Source organism: Haematobia irritans, chromosome 5 (assembly GCF_050003625.1).
Source record: "Haematobia irritans isolate KBUSLIRL chromosome 5, ASM5000362v1, whole genome shotgun sequence".
NCBI classification, from domain to species: domain Eukaryota; kingdom Metazoa; phylum Arthropoda; class Insecta; order Diptera; family Muscidae; genus Haematobia; species Haematobia irritans.
Window position 1 is genome coordinate 58,050,264 of NC_134401.1, and position 25,691 is coordinate 58,075,954.

A 25,691-nucleotide genomic window follows, 5' to 3' on the forward strand; every position below is an offset into this window, starting at 1 on the left:
TTTGAACTTTCTAAACACACTCGGGTCTTTAATCCCCTGTGTTGAGTTGTTGTCTTTCATGTGAGTTTGAGGGAGCTATCGAGTTTTCCCAGACCATGGGTGCGTATGTGTATCGTACAGCATAAATCATACGCACCCTATGTCGACTGGCCAATTCATAGAAAATTAATGCAATTCTTAAATACTTGTTGAAAATATGATTGGGTTTTCGTCTTCAGATGCCCGAATCAAATCAAACTGATTTTTTTTTTATATTTAACAATTTTCATTAAAATTATTTTAGAAAAAATTAGAATTTCCCTTTTATTTAATTTTATTCTCTTATTTGTATCCTCAATGAAAAGTTCCTGTGTATCTTAGCTATGTGATAGGCTCAATTCTAAACCAAAACCATCCCCCGTTGAGCAGAGAAGATATGTCACTGCTCTCTATGATTGGCGTACTAAATAAACGGCTGATATTAATTAAAAGCAAATAAAGTTAACTCTGCCCCGTGGGCAAACAATAATACGGCTCGTTCGTTTAAACAAACGGACCCATTGACATCCCTGACATGGTCACTTTTTGAGGTGGAAGAAAAACACATAGCTTGTCGTTGAGGAATTTTGCGCGAAAAAACATCCATTGTGAAAGTTTTTCTTAATTCGTCACTAAAATTCACATTGCATTTTGAAGGCATGCAATAAACGCCATATGGGGGGATGGAATATTCGCAGGTATCTACCATCATATGCACGTCTTTTGTCATACTTTCGACAACTCAATGTTGTTGAAACTCACCTCCTAATGTTGCTGTTAAAAGGAGACTTATGCAGCTTACAAAATGCCAGGAAACCTGACGCAGGACATGCAACTAAAATTAATACTTTGGCCCTAAACTCTGTCATCTTGTCTTGAACGTGTTTAATGGTGTTACTGTTTTTCATCTTTTAACGTTGTACGACATGCCGTTGTGCTGCATAGACTGTCCTTCATTTGTAGTCCTTGATTCGCTTACAGTGTTTTCGATTAATAAATATGTTTTTTTTTCACGGGGATTTACAGCATTGGGTGGAATGTATTATATTGTTTCAGTACAATAGGAGAGGACAATAAATACTCTCCCGAAATGTGAACATTAACCACCGAACTGTAATTGAAATAAGTACCTGTTACGAATTTCTATTGGGAGCGCTAATTAAATATGCGGGATTTAGTTTCAGAGTGTTTTCCGAAAATATTATAAAAGTCTGACCAATCGAGTATTGTCTATTGCTGGTGAGTACTTTCCCCCCTTTAGTGGTAATATATGGATACAGTGACGAAAAAATGACTCGTCTTGTGACTCAATTAGTGAACCGACCAAGTTTCTGCTTCCTCATAAAAACGAAAATGCTAAGCAGCCAGGTGATACGTCATTGAACTGAACAAGTTTTAATCGGAAGGACCAATGTCTGTGCTATATGACGGGTGGAGTAAGATTTTCCATATAAGTGATTCCGCCAAATATAGAGCATAAGCTTCTTTCCACGGATAATCTGCGAATTACGCCATTTCAATCGCTACTTAATGTCATCTTTGGTGTGCATTTAAAACTGTGTAGAGGGTAGCAGATATTTTATTGTTAAAAACTAAAAAAGACCAAAAATAACGTTAAAATTAAGAAACATTTAGGATTTGTTCGAATTGGATACCTTTGACACATATTATGGCCTTCAAACGGCCAACAAAGCTATCACATACTGCACGAAAGTGGTTCTGGCACATTACCGGCGAAGCTCCGTTTTGAGATGATTCAGACTTTGGTATTTTTTAGTGCCAACTTTACTCTCTAAATAGTCACAGGCTCAAAGTACAACAGATTGAGATCCGAAGGTTTTGCGGGCCATTGTGCGGTTGAAATGAAGCGAAGAACTTCCGTTTTAAGCCATTCTTCGTTGACGCGTGCTTACTACTTTTGGAATGTCCATGATCTACAAGCCCAGGGCTTTAATACTGACCAAGGTTAGGTTAGGAATGGCTCCTCATAGGAGAAAACAAAATACGGTAACACTTTCGTTAAAGGGAAGCAACTCCAGCCCTTTAGACTTCAGAAGCCGTTCTACTTTGTGTGGTGCAATAAATATTTATTGAAAAATTTCATGAAATAATTTTTTTTAAAGATTTACCTTTGTTCTCACCCATCAACAACCACTGTACTTTATTGGTGTTCTGCAAGCTGAAAACTGCTGAAAAGAGACTTTGTAAATATGAAATTAAAAGAAATATTTTTCTTTTATTTACCCTTTGTGAAAGCAAAAGGTAGCACGTGATGGACCAACATAAGCAAAGCCACCAAAGTAAACCATCCGAGACGGTGATGATGCCGATGTTTCCACCACTTGTTTTTTGGGGGTGGGGCGAATAGATGTGTTCTGGTTAGAAAGGTTTTCTCTTAGCAAAATCCTTGTAAAACGTACAAAATCACGTCGATTTTACTTAGAATCACTAGGGAAGCAAATCACAAAAAAGAGGAGAAACATAAAGAAAAGCAAAAAAGGACCCAGCAAAACTGTAATAAAAATTAATAAAAAAAAAATCTTTTACTCTTTCTTAAATTGCCAGTTTTCAGGGACATGTATTTGAAAATGTTTCTAAAGTCGTAAGCCCACTTAGCCCCCGCCTTTATGAAATGTTTATTTCTATTATGTTTATATTGTTTGTTCGGTCGTTCTTTTATCTGGGTGAAGAAATCTTGAGTAAGGTCAATGGTCTTGGTTTGTGAGTGTTTGTAAAAATCTCTGTATCCATTGAAATCCTTCTTTATATGTGACTCTTAAAATTATTTAAGATTTTTGATACACTTCTTTTGACAGGCATCAAATCGTCTTTTATGTTTACATAGAATTGATGAGAGTCGGTTGCATAAGAAATCAGGTACTTATCATAATTTTTTGATATGGGTCATGCATACTGACATTTTAATCATTCTTAAAAAAAATTAATGATTAAAATGATCCGATATAAAAAAAGTATTTATATCAGGCTGACAGTGACAAGATTTCGGTCCCCTTTTATTATATGCAAAGTATGCCATGATTTTACATTTTTTTGCTTAGGTAAATTTAAGAAATTAACTAGAAGAAACCTCTTAACCGGAACTCTTATAATTTCCATTATGTATTTTAAATCTCAATGCTCTGGTATTAGGTAAAGTGGCATTTTCACGTGTGCTGTGGAGTCCGTTTTGATATCGATATAGATAGTAAACTTCTCTTTGTCCGATTCTATATTTAGTTCATTGACAAGGGACCTTCTTTTTTATAGCCGAGTCTGAATGGCATTTCATCTTATGTGAACAACTATTTAGAGAAGCTTTAGAACACTCAAAATTTGCCCCGGAATTAAAAAATATTAATTCCCAGCAAAAAGTAATGAAAATGTTCTTTTTGGATCCGGAAGTGGTGCAAAATTGACGCAGAAGCGATGAATTTAACATAGGCTTGTCATAAGATGGAAGTCCTCCATTTCAACAGCCATTGCACTGAATTTGCATCACTTTTTTAGGTGTGATCCGAATTCAATGTTTTGGATGTAAATTAAAAAATTCTGTGATATTTTGTCAAATAAATAATTTTTATAATTTTTAATGGATTCTAAAGCTTGTCTGAAACGTTTGAACTCAAATATTTTCAAAAATTCACAATTTTTTCAGATTGGATTTAGCATTTTTTTCGACAAAATCTAAATAATTTGTACCATTTTATGAATGCTTGCTCTGTTTTCAACCTATTTGAAACAAAAAAAGTTAAAATTACTCATGAAAAATATTAAGAAAAAAAAAACATGTTTTAAAAAATTTAATTAAAAGAACTTTCTGTGTAGTTAAAATAAAGAACATCATTGGGAGAAGATCTTCTGGAAGTGCTTTTAAAGTTGTGCTTTTGGAATAACTACCAAAAAATTATTTTTCTACAAAATTTTGTCAAAATTTTATTTCTATAGATAATTTTACGAAAATTTATTTTTTGTTAAATTTTTTCTATAGAAACTTTTGTCAATTTTTTTTATATAGAAATTTTTTTCAAAAAATTTTTTTTTATAGAAAATTTTGTCAAAATTGTATATTTCTATAAAAATTGAAGTGCATCTTAGTTGGAAAGGAATATTTTGCAAAATATCAAGTATTCAACCAATCTACCAAACAGTACCATTTTTGGCAACCGTGCTCCCGTGCCCAATCATCCAACTTGGCCCCCTTTGCTTTACGAGCGTTGTGTTCTCTAAGTTTACTTCATAGCTCTTATCGCCAGTTCGTTTCTCATATCACTCGTTCCGTTAACGTGGTGCTGACAAGAACCAAGGAGTTGCTTCGCTTTCTTGAGCAGTTTGCAAGCAAAAAATGATCGCAAATAAGTACAAATAGGTCAGCTGAAAATTTACACCTTTGATAGACCTCCAGAAACCAAGTTCAGCCGATGGTAATGGCGTGGCCCACAGTAACGGTCGATGTTCGCTAGACGCTTGTATTTATGACAAACATTTCGGCCGCAGACCATAGACTTACTTAGCACGCGTCAATCAGGAGTGCCTTAAAAAATAGGTTCCTAGCTTCATTTCTACCTCACAAAGACCATCAAAATCTCCGAATTTCAATCTGTTGTTTTTTGCGTTTGGGGAATTTTTGACAGTAGGGTTGGAACTAAAAAATAACATACCAATGTGCCGACCACCTCAAAACGGCGCTTCGACGGGAATGGAACAAAATACCGTAATGTCACCTTCGTGCATCGTGTGTCATTTGAAGGCCATAATTAGTGGAAATCAGTGACCCATTTTACACAAACGCTGGAGTTAAACAAGGCTGACCCCTTTCGCCACTACTGGAAAGCTTGGTGACATAATATTTAAGCCGTTGCAACAAACACTGTAAACATGTACACTGATAAAAATTATGGCCGGTTCCAAAGATTTTGTCTTTATACTAATGATTTTTGTATTGATTCCTAGCCAAAGAAGCGGTGAAATGAAGTAAGGATGAATTTAAGACACAATTCTTTTAATTTGAGTTTTGCGTACTTGATTTTAGTATACTTTTTTCTTCATGTGCTATCAAAGTACTTTAAAAACGTGTTAGCGACAATTTAAATTTTCAAATTCAGACTCAAAAAAAATGTAAACACTACTTCATTAATTTCGAAGAATTTTTCTGTCAAGTCAAGTTGACCTTAGTCAAACAAAATTTTCTTCCATGTTAAGATAACCACTTTTAAGTCGGATTACTTAACTTTAAGGACAAAACGACTTCATTGAACACTTTATCGAATTTTGGGCAAGAAAAAAACTTTATATCAAAGATATGCGTCTTCTATTCTAAGCAAATTTCGCATTCGTATTTTAAGGATATGAAATCTTTGGCCTCACGACAATAATTTTTTTAGTGCAGAGTCCATATTAGCAGAACTTACGTAATGCGTATAAATCAATCTTCGGATACCAGCATCATCATCTGCAATCAGACCATTTCCTTTGTGGACAATTTTTACTATTTGGGCAATTTGATGTCCTCAGTGGACATCGGTATAGAAGAGGACGTTGAAAGCCGGCTGAAAAACCATTCAGCATTTAGCCGACTGTCGAAAATGTGGAAGGCAAGACAAATATCGTATTTCTAGATTGGTCCTGGAATTGAATCCCCAACGACCGAGAATGACAAAAAAAAAATGCGTAGTTAAACTAACGCTAATTTTAACTTGTTTTTATTGCAAACTAAATTTTTGTTTGTGGTTAAATTATATTATTTTTTCGAAATTTTCCACAGCTTGATGAAATCGTACTTTTTTTAGTATGTCTCAAACATTTAATGAAGTTACAAAAGTAATGATTTGGTGGCAATGATTTTATTCTTCCATTTTTTATACCCTCCACCATAGGATGGGGGTATATTAACTTTGTCATTCCGTTTGTAACACATCGAAATATTGCTCTAAGACTCCATAAAGTTTTTTTTTGGGTCGTGGTAAAATTCTGAGTCGATCTAAGCATGTCCGTCCGTCCATCCATCCGTCTGTTGAAATCGCGCTAACTTCCGAACGAAACAAGCTATCGACTTGAAACTTGGCACAAGTAGTTTTTTATTGATGTAGGTGTATGGTATTGCAAATGGGCCATATCGGTCCACTTTTACGTATAGCCCCCATATTAACTGACCTCCAGTTTTGGCTTGCGGAGCCTCAAAGAGAAGCAGATTTCATCCGATCTGGCTGAAATTTGGTACATGGTGTTGGTATATGTTTTCTAAGACCCATGCAAAAATTGGTCCACATCGGTCCATAATTATATATAGCCCCCATATAAACCGATACGGCTGAAATTTGGTACATGGTGTTAGTATATAGTCTCTAACGTCCATGCAAAAATTGGTTCATATGGGTTCACAATTAAATATAGCCCCCATATAAACCGATCCCCAGATGTGGCTTGCGTAGCCTCCAAGAGAAGCAAATTTCATCCGATCCGGCTGAAACTTGGTACAGGGTGTTCGTATATGGTCTCTAACAAGCATGCAAAAATTGGTCCACATCGGTCCATAATTATATATAGCCCCCATATAAGCCGATCCCCAGATTTGGCTTGTGGAGCCTCTTAGAGAAGAAAATTTATCCAATCCGGTTCAAATTTGGTACGTGGTGTTAGTATATAGTCTCTAACAACCATGCAAAAATTGGTTCATATCGGTTCATAATTATATATAGCCCCCATATAAACCGAATCCCAGATTTGAACTCTGTAGCCTCTTGGAGGAGCAAAATTCATCCGATCCAGTTTAGATTTGCAACGTATATGGCCGCTAACTACCATGCCAAAATTGGTCCATATAGGCCCATAATCATATATAGCTCCCATATAAACCGATCCCCAGATTTGGTTTTGGAGCCTCTTGAGGAGCAAATTTCATTCGATTAAGTTGAAATTTGGTACATTGTGCTAGTAAAGGGTGATTTGTTAAGAGCTTGATAACTTTTTTAAAAAAAAAACGCATAAAATTTGCAAAATCTCATCGGTTCTTTATTTGAAACGTTAGATTGGTCCATGACATTTACTTTTTGAAGATAATTTCATTTAAATGTTGACCGCGGCTGCGTCTTAGGTGGTCCATTCGGAAAGTCCAATTTTGGGCAACTTTTTCGAGCATTTCGGCCGGAATAGCCCGAATTTCTTCGGAAATGTTGTCTTCCAAAGCTGGAATAGTTGCTGGCTTATTTCTGTAGACTTTAGACTTGACGTAGCCCCACAAAAAATAGTCTAAAGGCGTCAAATCGCATGATCTTGGTGGCCAACTTACCGGTCCATTTCTTGAGATGAATTGTTCTCCGAAGTTTTCCCTCAAAATGGCCATAGAATCGCGAGCTGTGTGGAATGTAGCGCCATCTTGTTGAAACCACATGTCAACCAAGTTCAGTTCTTCCATTTTTGGCAACAAAAAGTTTGTTAGCATCGAACGATAGCGATCGCCATTCACCGTAACGTTGCGTCCAACAGCATCTTTGAAAAAATACGGTCCAATGATTCCACCAGCGTACAAACCACACCAAACAGTGCATTTTTCGGGATGCATGGGCAGTTATTGAACGGCTTCTGGTTGCTCTTCACTCCAAATGCGGCAATTTTGCTTATTTACGTAGCCATTCAACCAGAAATGAGCCTCATCGCTGAACAAAATTTGTCGATAAAAAAGCGGATTTTCTGCCAACTTTTCTAGGGCCCATTCACTGAAAATTCGACGTTGTGGCAGATCGTTCGGCTATTCATGATGAAATGTCAAAGCATACTGAGCATCTTTCTCTTTGACACCATGTCTGAAATCCCACGTGATCTGTCAAATACTAATGCATGAAAATCCTAACCTCAAAAGAATCACCCTTTATATGGCCTTTAACAACCATTCCGATGTTAAGTAGTTTTATGATACCTTACCATCGGAAAGTATTTCCACAATCCAAGTAATTCGATTGTGGATGACAATATTTTATAGAAGTTTCTACGCAATCCATGGTGGAGGGTACATAAGATTCGGCCTGACCGAACTTACGGCCGTTCTTCTATGAGGGGGTGTAATTTCGGCCTTTAAGTTTCCTAGTTTTAAAAAACGCTTTGTGAAAATCTCAAAATCTGGGGTACAAATTAGTTCAATTTTGGCACGAGTTAATTTATTCTTCCTATAAAACCGTTCATTTTTCGGGACAGAACGACCTAAAAACACATGGCGCAGAACCATTCAAAATAAATTATTAAGAATAAACGATAAAAGCAGGTACACGATTTTTCTAGAAGCCCATAAGGAACAATAAGGGAAAATAAAATCGAGCTAATTTGAACAATAATGAATTGATTCTAAAATTTTATGTTATTTCCGGCTAGTTTAGCTTTTGAACAATAAAATAAAAAAAGACAAGATATAGCGCTTCACTTAAGTGCTTCACGCTTCTGTCACCCTGCACAAAACACCGGTCTCCCAGTTGTGTTTCCAGAACAGTAAAAACACGATATTGAATTCCTCCGTGTGTTGTCTTTGTGATCTTCCCCATTTTAAACATAAACGTGGTATGTCTGATAACTGAGTTTTCTGTCCATCTTATGAGGAATATCAAACCACAAACCCCTTATTCACTAACGTATGTTATGAAATAGTCTCAGGAAAATACCACTCAACGTTTTCACATACAAGCATACTCTCAAAGTGGCATCCAGACGAACAAAATTATATTCATACTTTATGCGTTTGATGTTTTTATTTGAATTATATTTTGGCCATATATTTAATGATATGAAATATTCTCACAAAAGGAAGCACATTTTATTCAGAACCCCTTTGTGCTCTAATTCGGCCCGCAATTGGATGTAAGTAACTTATCTAACATCACATAAGTTCTCCAGTACGCTATGGCACAGAGAAATCACAGGGCTCTATTTTTGCCAGTGTGTAATCCAGTGAAGGGTGATGCAGCATTATTGTCTGTGATTGTGGTACTGGTGCTACATAGTAATAATTTAAATTCAAAACATCTGCCAACCCCTATTCTGGTTTTTGATGCAGTGCTGTTATTCTTGGCTGGCTTTGTGTTCATGACATTATGGAATTTTTATTGTTGGACACAGTGGTATAAAATGGCCAGATTTATTTGGTTACTCTCTAAGAGCTTTTCTTTCACGTTTGTTGTTTCGTTTTCTTTTTTTTGTGGTTTTTTTCCTGCATTTTCTACATGGCGCTTGTCTCCATCTGCGGTAATCTTGTAGCTGGATGGCATTGGTACAGTAACTGAAGGTATTCGGATTCATTCCGACACGATTTAATTCATATCATAACCATTCACAAGGATATTTCAGGCCAATAGCTGCCTTCTCCTTCGCTGCGACACCATCTGCAGTGGGGCAAGGCAGCAGCCTAGTTTCGACTCTGAACGTTTTTAGGTTTCCTTTATTTTTATGGCATAAAGGATAACAGCCAACACTTGAATGGTTATTACAAGCAGGATTTAGCCGTTGTTTGTTTCTTTTTTTTTCTCCCCTTTTTTATAGTGGAGCGGAGCGGAGTGAATAACGCAAAACTGAAACTCTTGTGCAAAATTAAAAATACAAAGTGAGGAGAAGCTAAAAAGTAATGAACAATGAGGCAAATAAACAATGACTTTTTAAGGAAAAAAGCCATGTCCTGTCATTTTTAATTTCCTTTTGTTTGTGCACACTCCATTTAAAGTATTTAGTGTGAGTTTATGGTTTTGTTTTACATTTCGTAAAATTTTAATTTTAAAAGTATTTTTTATTTAAAAGTCAACTATTTCGACTGCAGGGAGAAATCTTAAAGTAGGTTTTCTACATAAATATCGTAGTGGGAACTAAGGAGTTACGGAACCTGGAAAGATTGGCACATTCAAAGTAAAAGTGAACCCTTTAATGCACTAAAGCCAATGAAGCAAATAAAGCATAAAGATTTATTAAATTCGTGTCCCCCCACAAAATAGTTAAAAATATTTTAAAATTTGTAAATTTTACCAATAATGTATACATCATGAACTTCGTATGGCACCAAAGACATTTTTGCAATTTTGAAATCCATTTCTTTCGTTCATGCTACGAAATTTTCTTTAACAACCCAGCAAAAAAGCGTCGCCAAAAAAGTAATGACAATGTTCTTTTTGGATCCGGAAGTGGTGCAAAATTGACGCAGGAGCGATGAATTTAACATGGGCTTGTCATAGGACGGAAGTCCTCCCTTTCAACAGCCGTTGTACTGAATTTGCATCACTTCTTTAGGTGTGATCCGAATTCAATGTTTTGAATGTAAATAAAACAATTCTGTGATATTTTGTCAAATAAATAATTTTAATATTTTTTTTATAATTTTTAATGTATTCTAACGCTGGTCGGAAACGTTTGACCTCAAATATTTTCAAAAATTCACAATTTTTTCAGATTGGATTTAGCATGTTTTTCGACAAAATTTAAATGATTTGTATCATTTTATGAATTCTTACTGTGTTTTTAACCTATTTGAAACAGAAAAAGTTAAAATTACACATTAAAAATATGAAAAAACCAAGTTATAAAAAATTTAATTAAAAGAACTTCCTGGGTAGTTAAAGAACATCATTGGGAGTGCATCCTCTGGAAGTGCTTTTAACGTTGTTCCTTTGGAAGAACTTCCAAATTTTTTTGGTGGGAAGTGAAAAAATAAAATAATTATGTCAAATAAATTTTCTTGAATTTGTCGAAAAATATTTACTTAGTTCGTGTTTATCTCAGTTGTCATGCAAGACAAGCATTCGATTGCCATTGTTACAAGAAAACCGTACGATTCCACAGCTGAACTTGAAAACACCATGTCTGGCCTTTACACCCAGTTATTGTAAAAGTAAATTCTGTAGGATGTCAGGAGCCCCTGAGGACTGTGACGCCTACAAGAATAATCTGAAGGAGTATAAGCAACAACTGAGAAGGGCTCAATACACCTCTTCGACTAAGGGGTTTTAAGGAATAAAAGGATTTTGTAGAAAAAATAAACATCGGGTTCTAATACAAAGCTTAGTATAGGGTATTTTTATGTCCAAAAAGCAATCTAATAATCGACAAAGTTGATAAATTCGAAAATATGACCTTTCAATCCTCATTAAATCCATAGCGTATAAGTTTCCTCGAAATCAGACCAATAAATCATCCACGGTCAATAACATAGATGATTACCTATCAGAGAATGAAGCAATTTTTCCATCGAAAGTGGCGACTAACGGTTGACCCGACACACATTTGTCTTCAGTTCCGGTTAATTAAATTATAGGAATTGGAACCTCTATGAGATCAGCGTTACCTTTGCAAATTTCTGAAAAGTGGTACAAAAAGTGGCATTCGCAATAAAAGGAGGCACACTTGTTTTAAAAAAGTGGCACACATTGTTTATATAGAAATACTAACAATTAAAGGCATTTATATCAGTGTATTATATAGAATTAACTTAAAGGGTGATACGGTCAAAATTTGGTCAAGGGAAAACGCGTGTAAATCGGTGAAATCGTTTATTTGAAAAATCAAATTAAATTTCTTTTTCAAGTTCAATTAGTATAAAATTCAGGAAAAATATTCAGTTAGGCTTTCGCTTTTCCAAATCCGAATTGCCGGGCCTCACGCTTTACACCTGCCATCAGATTTTGTACAGCCACCATGCCCACCTTCTTCGCCGCAGAAAGCCAGTTTGCCTTGAACTGCTGCTCGTCCTTAGCAGTTTTTTTTGGTCTTCTTTAGGTTCCGCTTGACAATAGCCCAGTATTTCTCACTTGGGCGGAGCTCTGTCGTGTTGGGAGGGTTCTTGTCCTTGGGAACCACCTGCACGTTGTTGGCGGCGTACCACTCCATGGCCTTTTTACCGTAATGGCAAGATGCCAAATCCGGCCAAAACAGTACGGAACAACCGTGTTTCTTCAGGAAAGGCAGCAGACGTTTATTCAAACACTCTTTCACGTAAATTTCTTGGTTGACAGTCCCGGAAGCTATGAAAATGCTGCTTTTCAAGCCACAGGTACAGATGGCTTGCCAAACCAGATATTTCTTTGCGAACTTTGACAGTTTTATGTGCTTGAAAATATCTGCTACCTTTCCCCTTCCTTTTGCCGTATAAAACTCCTGTCCCGGAAGCTGCTTGTAGTCGACTTTGACGTAGGTTTTGTCGTACATTACCACGCAGTCAAACTTCGTCAGCATCGTCGTGTACAGCCTCCGGGATCGCGCTTTGGCCGTCGTATTTTGTTTATCATCGCGATTTGGAGTCACTACCTTCTTGTAAGTCGATAGTCCGGTTCGTTTTTGTCTCAGCGGCTCTTTGTTGTCTCAGCGGCTTCCGGTTTTCGATTTCCCCCCGATCCAGACTTCCTGGCTGTCGACAAACGTTCCCCAAACACTTTAGTTACATTTGTAACGGTTGATTTGGCAACTTTTAGCGATTTTGCCAGCTTTGAGTGCGAGTAGCTCGGATTTTCGCGATGCGCGAGCAAAATTTTGATACGCTGCTCTTCTTGCTTGGACGGCATTTTGACAACTGAAGAGTGAATTCCAAAATCAAAATAGGAGCAACATTCTACACACACACACCTTCAAAATGAGGGGTGTTCAGGTTTTTTAAATGCAAAATTGCAAGAAATACGTCAAGTTTATATTGACCAAATTTTGACCGTATCGCCCTTTAGATCCCCACAAACTCCATTTAATTTAAAAATATTACTTGAAATTTTATATAAAATAGAAACTAACCCGATTTATCGGCAATAAATCATTTTCTTAGCATAGTTGTAGGCGGAACAATTTTCTGCTAAGAAAACTGTTCACAAATGCAGTGTTCGACTGGATAACTCTATTGTTTGTAAAGACATCTATCATATCCGTAATGTTAATGACATTTGGGATCAAGATGTATAAAATGTTCAGTATCAACAAACATAATTAAAAATTGGCACAGAATGACGAAAAGGTGGCACAAATATGAGAAAAGTATCACATTTAGTTACACAAAAAAAATTGACACAATAGTATCACCGCTTGAAAAAAGTGGAACATTTGCCACTAAAGTGGCACATCGGTAACATTGTAAGAGTTTAGTTGTGCAATCAATCTTATAATCAAATTTACATTATATTCGTCTCTGCTGGGTCTGTTGACACCATACTCTCGGCCATAAGCAACATTGAACGTCAATTCAAATTTTTATGATTATGATAAAATTCTAATATTCATAAAATTCTAACTACACACAAAATAATATTATAATTTGTGAACTAACAATAAATTGCTGTTAATTAAAATTTTCAAGTTCAACAAAATTTTTGTTGATATAACAAAATTGGTTGCTAATGTGACAAAATATTACTAAAATCGTAAAATCGTTCATTAAAAATCAACAAAAAATTAAAAATTATCGTAATTTACAAAACCTTCCCAAACGATCTTCTATGGAAGTAAAAATGTCAAATGGCACAGGTTCAAATCTTAGCAGTGATGAAATTTTTAATTTTATTTTTATTGTTTTAATTTTTATTGATTTTCTATTCTTTTTTGTCGAAATTTAATTGTTCAGAACTTAAATTTTCACTCAAAATGGTCTAATTTCTTACTTTATAAGACTAGTCCAAAAGGACTGCATCATAAGTGGGAAAATATCGATGGGGGATACCCATTGGCGGAGCTAAAAATTTTCTCTGGGGGGGGCTATGCCCCCCCAGACATCCTTCACAATTTTGTTGAAATTTCCGAAGCGATAAATTACCCCTATTGATAAAACTATACATCCTCAATTTTATTGCGGTGTTAAAGGCAATATGCAGCAAAATCAATCAAAAACAAAAAAAAACTCAATCACAAAAATTAGTTGTATCAATTAATTTTTTAATTGGCTTTGATGATTGATACTACCATTTTTTTTGATTGAATACATTTCAATTAAAAACAAGTAAGTAAAATCTAAAGTCGGGCGGAGCCGACTATATTATACCCTTCACCACTATATAGACAAACATTTGTGTTACCATCTCAACTACTTAAAATTTGCTGGGAGCTATATAAAGGTTTGCATTTCCAGATACAAATACTTTTAATGGAAACAATTTTTTGTACTTCTACAAAAACTCTAGAATTAAAATTTAAATCGGCTAACGCCCTGGGATGATACACAATGTTAGTAAAAAATATGGGAAATATGAAGCGAGAGAAATTTTAATGCAATTGTACAAAAGAGATTTTTAATTTTTCAGGCGATACATATGTATTCGAGATATAGGACAATTAGAGTAATATTTACAATTTTTGCTACTCAGCAGTGGCGATTTTACAAGGATATTGGTTAGATCTCGCCAAGATATGTGTAGGGCGACTTGGAGCCTTATTTAAAACTCATCCGTTCTGTGGAAATTTTGGCATTGCAGTGTGTAGAATATGGGGAAATCATCACAGAATTTTGTGTAAACTGTGAGAATTTTGGCCATATTTGTATTCTCTGTGGAAACTATCCAGTCAATTGGAGGAAAATCCCATTGAAAATGGGTCTAAAATATGAAACAGTCGACCATATTTCCCCAACTCTGGTGTACGTATATATGGGAGCTATATACAATCTGAACCGATTTTGAATAAATTTTACATGTATAGTTAGAATAATAATTCTGCTATCTATGCGAAATTTCACGTAAATGGGAGTATAACTCTGGCCCCCCTGGTCATATGAGTGCAAATCGGACGGGAGATATATATGGGAGCCATATCTAAATCTGAATCGATTTCAACCAAATTTGGCACAATTACCTATACTACTAAACGTACTCCTTGTGCGAAATTTGAAGCAAATCACGGCAAAACCCTGGATTTTGAGGCCATATAAGTTCAAATCGGACGAAAGATATATATGGGAGCTATATCTAAATTTGAACCGATTTCAATCAAGTGTACCAAGCATTGGTAGAATGCCAATTCTACCCTCTGTGCAAAATTTCATGAAGATCGGTAGTAAATTTTGGGCTCTGTGGTCATATGAGTCTAAATCGGACGAAAGATATATATGGGAGCTATATCTAAATCTGAACCGATTTGGCTGATATTTTGCAAGATTTGCGAGATTCATTAAATATTTGGATGTACGGTATTTCAAGAAAATTGGTTGATAAACACGCTAACTATGACCACATCGTAGATAATTATATATGGCAGCTATATCTAAATCTGAACCGATTTTTTCCAAAACCAATAGCAATTGTCTCTGTCTCAAGAAACGGCCCTATGCCAAATTCGAGGACGATCGGACTTAAATTGCGAGCTGTACTTTGTGCACAAAATTACATATACAGACAGACGGACGGACAGACAGACAGACAGACGGACATCGCTAAATCGACTCAGATTTTAATTCTTACCCGATCGGTATACTAAAAGATGGGTCTATGACCACTATTTCTTGGCGTTATATACAAATGCACAAACTTATTATACCCTGTACCACAGTAGTGGTGAAGGGTATAATTAATTAGATCAATTAATTTCATGGTTGAAGACAAAAAATATTTTATTGTGTGTGGGTGCCGGTTCCACGACACCGCTATAAATAATCAAATAGCAACTTACCATTATTTAATATAACAAAAAATAAAAGCATTGCTTTAAGTATGTGTTTGAAAAATATTGTTTGTAATTTATTTTTAATTCAAGACAACAAACATATGATTTTTAAATTTTATTTAAAATGTGTGTTTTAAAACAGGACTAGAAATCATAAAGCAAAACATAAACTTAATATATTCATCGTGTATAAAAAATACTAAGAATAAAAAATTAAATAAAAGGCAAAAAATAAATTGAATATTATAAAACGTCTATCTTCGATTAGTTTTTAAAAATTCTCTGAGAACAGAATACAACGAAGCAACTGTCGAGAGCAGCGGTGCCAACTCTGTGGATTTTTCGTGATTTTGACGATTTTAGATGGTAAATTGGGCATGTGACGATTTATGATTTTAATCAACGTAGTTATAAATTGACTATTTTTGAAAATGTGCGTCTCAAATTTCCTTTTAGTGTTTTTATTACGTGTTTTTAGTTGTAATGTAAATATCAATACTAAACAAGTATATACGGCCGTAAGTTCGGCCAGGCCGAATCTTATGTACCCTCCACCATGGATTGCGTAGGAACTTCTACTAAAGGCTGTCATCCACAATCGAATTACTTGGGTTGCGATAACACTTGCCGATGGCAAGGTATCGTAAAACTTTTTAACACTGTCTTCTAAATTGTAAGTTAGCCCATACGGGGTATATATTAAACAAAAAAAAAGGCCGATTAAATACGTATATAATCTAGTTTGACAAAATTTTCTATAGAAATAAAAATTTGACATAATTTTCTATAGAAATAAAAACTTGACTAAATGTTCTATAGAAATAAAATGTTGACAAAATTTTCTATGGAAGTAAAATGTTGACAAAATTTTCTATAGCAATACAATTTTGACAAAATTTTCTATTGAAATAAAATTTTTACAAAATTTTGTATAGAAATGAAATTTTGACAAAATTTTGTATAGAAATAAAATGTTGACAAAATTTTCTACAGAAATAAATTTTTTACAAAATTTTCTATAGAAATAAAATTTTGACAAACATTTCTATAGAAATAAACTTTTGACAAAACTTTCTATAGAAATGAAATTTTAACAAAACTTTCTATAGTAATAAAATTTGACAAAATTTTCTATGGAAATAAAGTTTTGGTAGATTATTTTTGGCGATATGAACCAATTTTTGTGTAATAAGTCATCGGCTATATATAACTAAAGACCGATATGGACCAATTTTTACATGGCTGTTAGAGGCCATATATTGACAAAATGTACCAAATTTCAACCGTATCGGATGACTTTTGCTCCTCCAAGAGGTTCCGGACGTCAAATCTGGGGACGGTTTATATGGGAACTATATATAATTATGGACCGATATGGACCAATTTTTGCATGGTTGTTAGAGACCACATACTAACACCATGTACCAAATTTCAACTGGATCGGATGAATTTTGCTCTTCCAAGAGGCTCCGGAGGTCAAATCTGGGGATCGGTTTATATGGGGGCTATATATAATTATGGACCGATATGGACCAATTTTTGCATCGTTATTAGAGGCCGTAAACAAACATCAGGTACCAAATTTCAACCGGATCGGATGAATTTTGCCCCTCCAAGAGGCTCCGGAGGTCAAATCTGGGGATCGGTTTATATGGGGGCTATATATAATTATGGACCGATATGGACCAATTTTTGCATGGTTGTTAAAAACCGTATACTAAGACCACGTAGTAAATTTCAACCGGATCGGATGAATTTTGCTCCTCCAAGAGGCTCCGGTGGTCAAATCTGGGGATCGGTTTATATGGGAGCTATATATAATTATGGACCGATATAGACCAATTTTTTCATGGTTGTTAGAGGCCGTATACTAACATCAGGTACCAAATTTCAACCGGATCGGATGAATTTTGCCCCTCCAAAAGTCTCCGGAGGTCAAATCTGGGGATCGGTTTATATGGGGGCTATATATAATTATGGACCGATATGGACCAATTTTTGCATGGTTGTTAGAGACCATATACTAACATCAGGTACCAAATTTCAATCGGATCGGATGAATTTTGCCCCTCCAAGAGGCTCCGGAGGTCAAATCTGGGGATCGGTTTATATGGGGGCTATATATAATTATGGACCGATATGGATCAATTTTTGCATGGTTGTTAGAGACCGTATACTAAGACCACGTACCAAATTTCAACCGGATCGGATGAATTTTGCTGCTCCGGGATGCTCCCCAAGCCAAATTTGGGGATCGGTTTATATGGGGGCTATACGTAAACGTGGTCCGATATGGCCCATTTTCAATACCATCCGACCTACATCAATGACAACTACTTGTGCCAAGTTTCAAGTCGATAGCTTGTTTCGTTCGGAAGTTAGCGTGATTTCCACAGACGGACGGACAGCCGGACAGACGGACAGACGGACGGACGGACAGACGGACAGACGGACGGACATGCTTAGGTCGACTCAGAATTTCACCACGACCCAGAATATGTATACTTTATGGGGTCTTAGAGCAATATTTCGATATGTTACAAACGGAATGACAAAGTTAATATACCCCCATCCTATGGTGGAGGGTATAAAAAGGCCGATTAAATACGTATATAATCTAGTTTGACAAAATTTTCTATAGAAATAAAAATTTGACATAATTTTCTATAGAAATAAAAACTTGACAAAATGTTCTATAGAAATAAAATGTTGACAAAATTTTCTATGGAAGTAAAATGTTGACAAAATTTTCTATAGCAATACAATTTTGACAAAATTTTCTATTGAAATAAAATTTTTACAAAATTTTGTATAGAAATGAAATTTTGACAAAATTTTGTATAGAAATAAAATGTTGACAAAATTTTCTACAGAAATAAATTTTTTACAAAATTTTCTATAGAAATAAAATTTTGACAAACATTTCTATAGAAATAAACTTTTGACAAAACTTTCTATAGAAATGAAATTTTAACAAAACTTTCTATAGTAATAAAATTTGACAAAATTTTCTATGGAAATAAAGTTTTGGTAGATTATTTTTGGCGATATGAACCAATTTTTGTGTAATAAGTCATCGGCTATATATAACTAAAGACCGATATGGACCAATTTTTACATGGCTGTTAGAGGCCATATATTGACAAAATGAACCAAATTTCAACTGGATCGGATGAATTTTGCTCTTCCAAGAGGCTCCGGAGGTCAAATCTGGGGATCGGTTTATATGGGGGCTATATATAATTATGGACCGATATGGACCAATTTTTGCATCGTTATTAGAGGCCGTAAACAAACATCAGGTACCAAATTTCAACCGGATCGGATGAATTTTGCCCCTCCAAGAGGCTCCGGAGGTCAAATCTGGGGATCGGTTTATATGGGGGCTATATATAATTATGGACCGATATGGACCAATTTTTGCATGGTTGTTAAAAACCGTATACTAAGACCACGTAGTAAATTTCAACCGGATCGGATGAATTTTGCTCCTCCAAGAGGCTCCGGTGGTCAAATCTGGGGATCGGTTTATATGGGAGCTATATATAATTATGGACCGATATAGACCAATTTTTTCATGGTTGTTAGAGGCCGTATACTAACATCAGGTACCAAATTTCAACCGGATCGGATGAATTTTGCCCCTCCAAAAGTCTCCGGAGGTCAAATCTGGGGATCGGTTTATATGGGGGCTATATATAATTATAGACCGATATGGACCAATTTTTGCATGGTTGTTAGAGACCGTATACTAAGACCACGTACCAAATTTCAACCGGATCGGATGAATTTTGCTGCTCCGGGAGGCTCCCCAAGCCAAATTTGGGGATCGGTTTATATGGGGGCTATACGTAAACGTGGTCCGATATGGCCCATTTTCAATACCATCCGACCTACATCAATGACAACTACTTGTGCCAAGTTTCAAGTCGATAGCTTGTTTCGTTCGGAAGTTAGCGTGATTTCCACAGACGGACGGACAGCCGGACAGACGGACAGACGGACGGACGGACAGACGGACAGACGGACGGACGGACGGACGGACATGCTTAGATCGACTCAGAATTTCACCACGACCCAGAATATATATACTTTATGGGGTCTTAGAGCAATATTTCGATATGTTACAAACGGAATGACAAAGTTAATATACCCCCATCCTATGGTGGAGGGTATAATAATATACCCCCATCCTATGGTGGAGGGTATAAAAATATGCTTAACATACTCTCTCTGCCACAATCTTAATTGGATTAAACACATCGCAAAGCTTGAATTAAAATATAAATCAACTGTAGCTTTGATTATTCTGGGGGGGGCAAGAACTATTCTGGGGGGGGGCATAGCCCCCCCCAGCACCCCCCTAGCTACGCCAATGGGGATACCTCTCGAACTATATTCTATTTTTGAATTTTGTTACCTCTGCTGATTTCCGTTTGGAAAATGTCGTGAGTCTCGTGAATTTGTTGTGAATCGTGCGTGAGCGTGTGTGAATAAACATTTTGCTTCATGAATGCGAGTGAAATTTCAGTCACGCGCACACCTCTAGTTGACTTCTCGCATATTTTTTTCTCATAATTTTAACCCCAAAAATCCCCCCCAAAAAAATTAGCCTTAAAAATCTCGCTAAACGTGAAAAAGCACTAAATTTTTGGGGAAAACCCCCAACCTGGCAACACTGGCACGTAGTCAACTTACAATCGAATCTTTGGACTTCATGTTCCAGAACTCAAAAATGGCTATTGTTAACAGCAACTTTCTCAACGAGATGACCTAGCAGTTTAATATTCTACTCCTCTGCGTAAGTTTGCAAGATAATATCATCCGATATTAGACCATTGAGAGTTTTGAGAAGATGAACTCGTTTTTTTAAATATATATGCAGTGAAATCCCTCGAACGGTGGCACTCGTGAGACGTTTGCAATATTAACACATTAAAATCAACATCTCCTCCCAAATATGGACAAAATTTAGGCGATCGTGGGTGTCCAACTATTCTCGTATATTTTTCTGTATTCTTGCTTGTTTGTCTTTTTAAGAAGCAACTAAAGTTGCACACACCTATGATCAAGAGATTTCGTTCCATGAAATCCTCTGATGAAAGCTATATTTATCCGAATGGAAAATGAAATAAAAAATTTTCTCTAATGGTTTACTCGAATTTTCATTCGCAAAATTTCTTTCATTCTATCCATTGGCTTCAAGGCATCAAAGGTTGTCTGGTGGGGTAGAAATTGGCGTGGTAACAATTTATGAGTTTCCTTTCGTTTCACGTTGAAGGTGCCTTCAGTTTTCCTTTCGAGCTTTGCTTTATACATTCACCTCCACTTTTTTTTGTATTTCACTAAGGACATTGAGCATATTTTTCCACATTATTACATAAAACCTTCAAGAAAAAGGTGATTTTGTGATTATCCAAGAAATTGTATTTCTTATGGTGACAGAGTCTACCAGAGTGGTGATACTAGGATGCATGACATTTCCTTTAGCTTCTAAAGTCATGTCATGATTGTGTGTGTGTTTTTTTTCGTTTCCTCAACAAAATTAAAAAAAAGTGGACTTAACACAGATACTTCAGGGTTTTCTTTCTCTATCAGATTTTTTTTTTTTGCTTTTGACCAAGAGAGAGGGAGAGAGCGTAAGAGCTGTGGGAGTTTGGATTTTGTTTCGCCCTTTCTTCTGTTTGGTTATAAAAATTCTAGAGTTATTGCCTTTAAGAAAAGGCAAAAAACCAAATCTAAACTTTTATTTGGAAAAACATAAATTTGCACAGATTAACACCCCTCGAATCGTTTAAATTTTTAATTAAATAAGAGTTTTACGAATGTTGGGTGCTAAGATGAGATAAACGCTCTTAACAGCCAACATCTGTTCAAGCGATTTTTAAGACCCATAATTAAATGGGAAGGATAATAACTCCTTTTGAGGCCACTTCATTTGGCAAATGACGGGAAGATTATGTTGATGGCTGTTGAGATAATTATTATGCTTTTAACGGCAGCTTCTCAAAAGGACAGGAACCACAAGATGTTGATGGCATGTTTCGGCATTTAGTTGAATAAGTTTTCACAAAAAAAAAAACAAGCAGCTTTCCTTTGAGGGAGGCTATTATGTATTTGCAATGGGATATTACCACAGGAAGTTATGTGATGGGAAATATGCTTAAAAAGATTTAGTTTCTTTTAATATTGTTTTGTTTTACAGTTAATGGAAATATTAAAGGATTGACAATAATCGTTTCTGGTTTTTCTATTTTCCAAAAAAAAAATATTTGAAAATTTTAATCCGATAGCTTTAGTTTCTAGTGCATATATTTTATTTATTATTTATTGTGATTTTTGATTATAACAAATATATAAATAAAATAAAATAGAAATACATTTAGCAATATATGTACAAAGAGTCTTTAATATGCAAAGTATTGTTAGTTTGTTTCCCTTTCTCTATTCATCTGATGTATACCTATGCTTAGTTTGTAACATAATTTTCCACACTTTTAACGTATTATCAAAATAATCTTCCTTACGTTATTCCATTATCAGCAATTGCCTTTATTCCCAAGACTCGATGCACATCGATATTTCGAACATAGCTGCGACCAATGATTGTGGTTTGTGATATTCTAATTAAAATCTAAATTTTAACTATTCTACTTTTTTATACCCTCCACCATAGGATGGGGGGTATATTAACTTTGTCATTCCATTTGTAACACATCGAAATATTGCTTTAAGACCCCATAAAGTATATATATTCTGGGTCGTGGTGAAATTCTGAGTCGATCTGAGCATGTCCTTCCGTCCGTCCGTCTGTTGAAATCACGCTAACTTCCGAACGAAACAAGCTATCGACTTGAAACTTGGCACAAGTAGTTGTTATTGATGTAGGTCGGATGGTATTGCAAATCGGCCATATCGGTTCACTTTTACGTATAGCCCTCATATAAACGGACCCCAAAATTTGGCTTGCGAGGCCTCTAAGAGAAGCAAATTTCATCCGATCCGGCTAAAATTTGGTACATGGTGTTAGTATATGGTCTCTAACAACCATGCACAAATTGGTCCACATCGGTCCATAATTATATATAGCCCCCATATAAACCGATCCCCAGATTTGGCTTGCGAGGCCGCTAAGAGAAGCAAATTTCATCCGATCCGGCTGAAATTTGGTACGTGACGTTAGTATATGGTCTCTAACAATCATGCAAAAATTGGTCCACATCGGTCCATAATTATATATAGCCCCCATATAAACCGATCCCCCGATTTGGCTTGCGAGGCCGCTAGAGAAGCAAATTTCATCCGATCCGGCTGATATTTGGTACGTGATGTTAGTATATGGTCTCTAATAACCATGCAAAAATTGGTCTACATCGGTCCATAATTATATATAGCCCCCATATAAACCGATCACCAGATTTGACCTCCGGAGCCTCTTGGAAGACCAAAATTCATCTGATTCAATTGAAATTTGGTACGTGGTGTTAATATATGGCCTCAAACTCCCATGCAAAAATTGGTCGATATCGGTCCATAATTATATATAGGCCCCATATAAACCGATCCTCAGATTTGATCTCCAGAGCCCCTTGGAAGAGCAAAATTCTTCCCATTCGGTTGAAATTTAGTACGTGATGTTAGTATATGCAGGAATTGGTTCCTATCAGTACATAATTATATATAGCTCCCATATAAACCGATCCCCAGATTTGACCTCCGGTGCGTTTGGAGAAGCAAAATTCATCCGATCTGCTTGAAATTTGGTACGTGGTGGTAGTATATGATATTTAACAACCATGCCAAAGTGGTCCATATCAGTCCATAATCATACATAGCCCCATATAAACCGATCCAGAGATTTGGTTTTGGAGCCTCTTGGAGGAGCAAATTTCATTCGAGTGAGTTGAAATTTGGTACATTGTGCCAGTATATGGTCGTTAACAACCATGCCTAACTAGGTCCATATCGGTATATAGTTATATATGGCCCAATCACACAAAAATTGGTCTATATCAAGTTCATAATTGTATATAGCCCCCATATAAGCGATGCCCATATTCCAATTATGGCTCTCTACGTACAAAAAGTCTATATCGATTCGTAATTATTTTTAGACTTACCTATACATAACTTTTTTGTCGAATATATACCATGTATGGACTAAATCACAATTTAGAAAACGATGTTAAGAAGTTTTAAGATACCACAACCCAAGTAATTCGATTGTGGATGACAGTCTTTCGTAGAAGTTTCTACGCAATTCATGGTGGAGGGTACATAAGATACGGCCTGGCCGAACTTACGGCCGTATAAACTTGTTTTAATTTTGAAAAGTAGATTTCAAGACCTTTGCATAATTCTACATTCCAATTTTTTCCAAATTTGGGAAACTTATTCTTTCGAGCTTTAAAAGTCATTTGATTGACTTTTGTCAATATTGAAAAGCCAATTTTTTATGTCGTGTCTTGCAACTCTTTGATGGAACTCGGAGCTTAAGAAGATATACTTAAAACTCGTCGATTTTGGTCACTATGAAAATCTGGGGGTCGGTTTATATGGGGGCTATATAATTAATAACCGATATGGACCATGATTGTTAGAGGGTATATACTAAGATTGCGTACCAAATTTAAACTGCGTCGGATGAAATTTACACTTACAAGGGGCTCCAGAGGTCGAATCTTGGGATCGGTTTGCATGGAGGCTGTTTATAAGATAGTGATATTTCAACAGACGGACGGACATTGCGAGATTGATGTGTTGCTGCATTTTATACCCTCCCATATTGGAGGCTATAAAATTAGACAAGTAAGTTAAGTAGAAAGTCGGGCGGGGCCGACTATATCATACCCTAAACCAGCCCTAGTGATGTAGAAGACATAAGCATCCCAGTAAAAAAAGCGTCGCCAAAAAAGGAATGAAAATGTTATTTCTGGACCCGGAAGTGATGCCAAATTGACGCAGAAGCGATGAATTTAACATGGGCTTATCATAGGACGGATGTCCAACATTTCAACAGCCGCTGCACTGAATTTGCATCACTTCTTAAGGTGTGAGGTGAATTCAGTGTTTTGGATGTGAATTAAGAATTTTTGTGATATTTTGACAAATAAATAATTTTTAAAAGTTTTTATGATTTTTAATGCATAATAACGCTTGTCTGGAGCGTTTGTCATCAAATATTTTCAAAAATTTGCAATTTTTCTAGAAAGGATTTAACATTTTTTCGGCTAAACTTAAAAAGTTTGTACCATTTTATTAATTCTTAATATCTTTTTAACCTATTTGAAACAACTAAAAATAACTTTCCCTTTAAAAATATGAAAAAAGCGTGTTATAAAAAATTTGACTCAAATGAACTTCCTGTGCAGTTAAAATAAAGGACTTCTTTGGGAGAGCATTTTTGGAAGTCCTTCTAAATTTGTGTCTTGAGAAGAACTTCCACATTTTTTTGCTGGGATTTGTATTTCATTATTGGTATAGGTTCGGGAATTAAAGTGTAGTTCCACATTTATGAAAATTAAAGGCACATGTTTATGAGAGCTCTACACTAAACAAAAGTGAACCCTCTATTTCACTAAAGCCAATTTAACTTTATTTTAGTTCAAGCAATTTTTATGTTTGGAGAAAGTTTTCTTTACTCTAATGATTTTTTGCGTACGTCAGTTAAACGAACTAAAAAGCTGAAAAAAATATACACAAATGAAGCAAAAAGTTTTACTAAATTCATACTACTCACAAAATAGTTAATTATTTCTTTAAATTTGTAAATTTTACTACAAATATGCCCACCTTGAACTTCGTATGGTACTAAAGACATTCTTACAATTTTGAACTCCAATTTTCTCATTCCAACTACAAAATTTTCTTTAACAAGTGAAAAATTTAGTTATTTCTAATATATTTCCTTGAATTTGTCGAAAAATATTTACTTATCGACGTGATGCCAGTGTTTGAAATACTGTTTAGTTAAAATTTTATAAAAATAATAAAAATTTCCTAAAACTAACCAAAATTTTTCTTCTGAATAGAAATGCCAGATCTTTGGAGCTATATTTGATTTAATACCCGCAGAGTTAGTATACCAA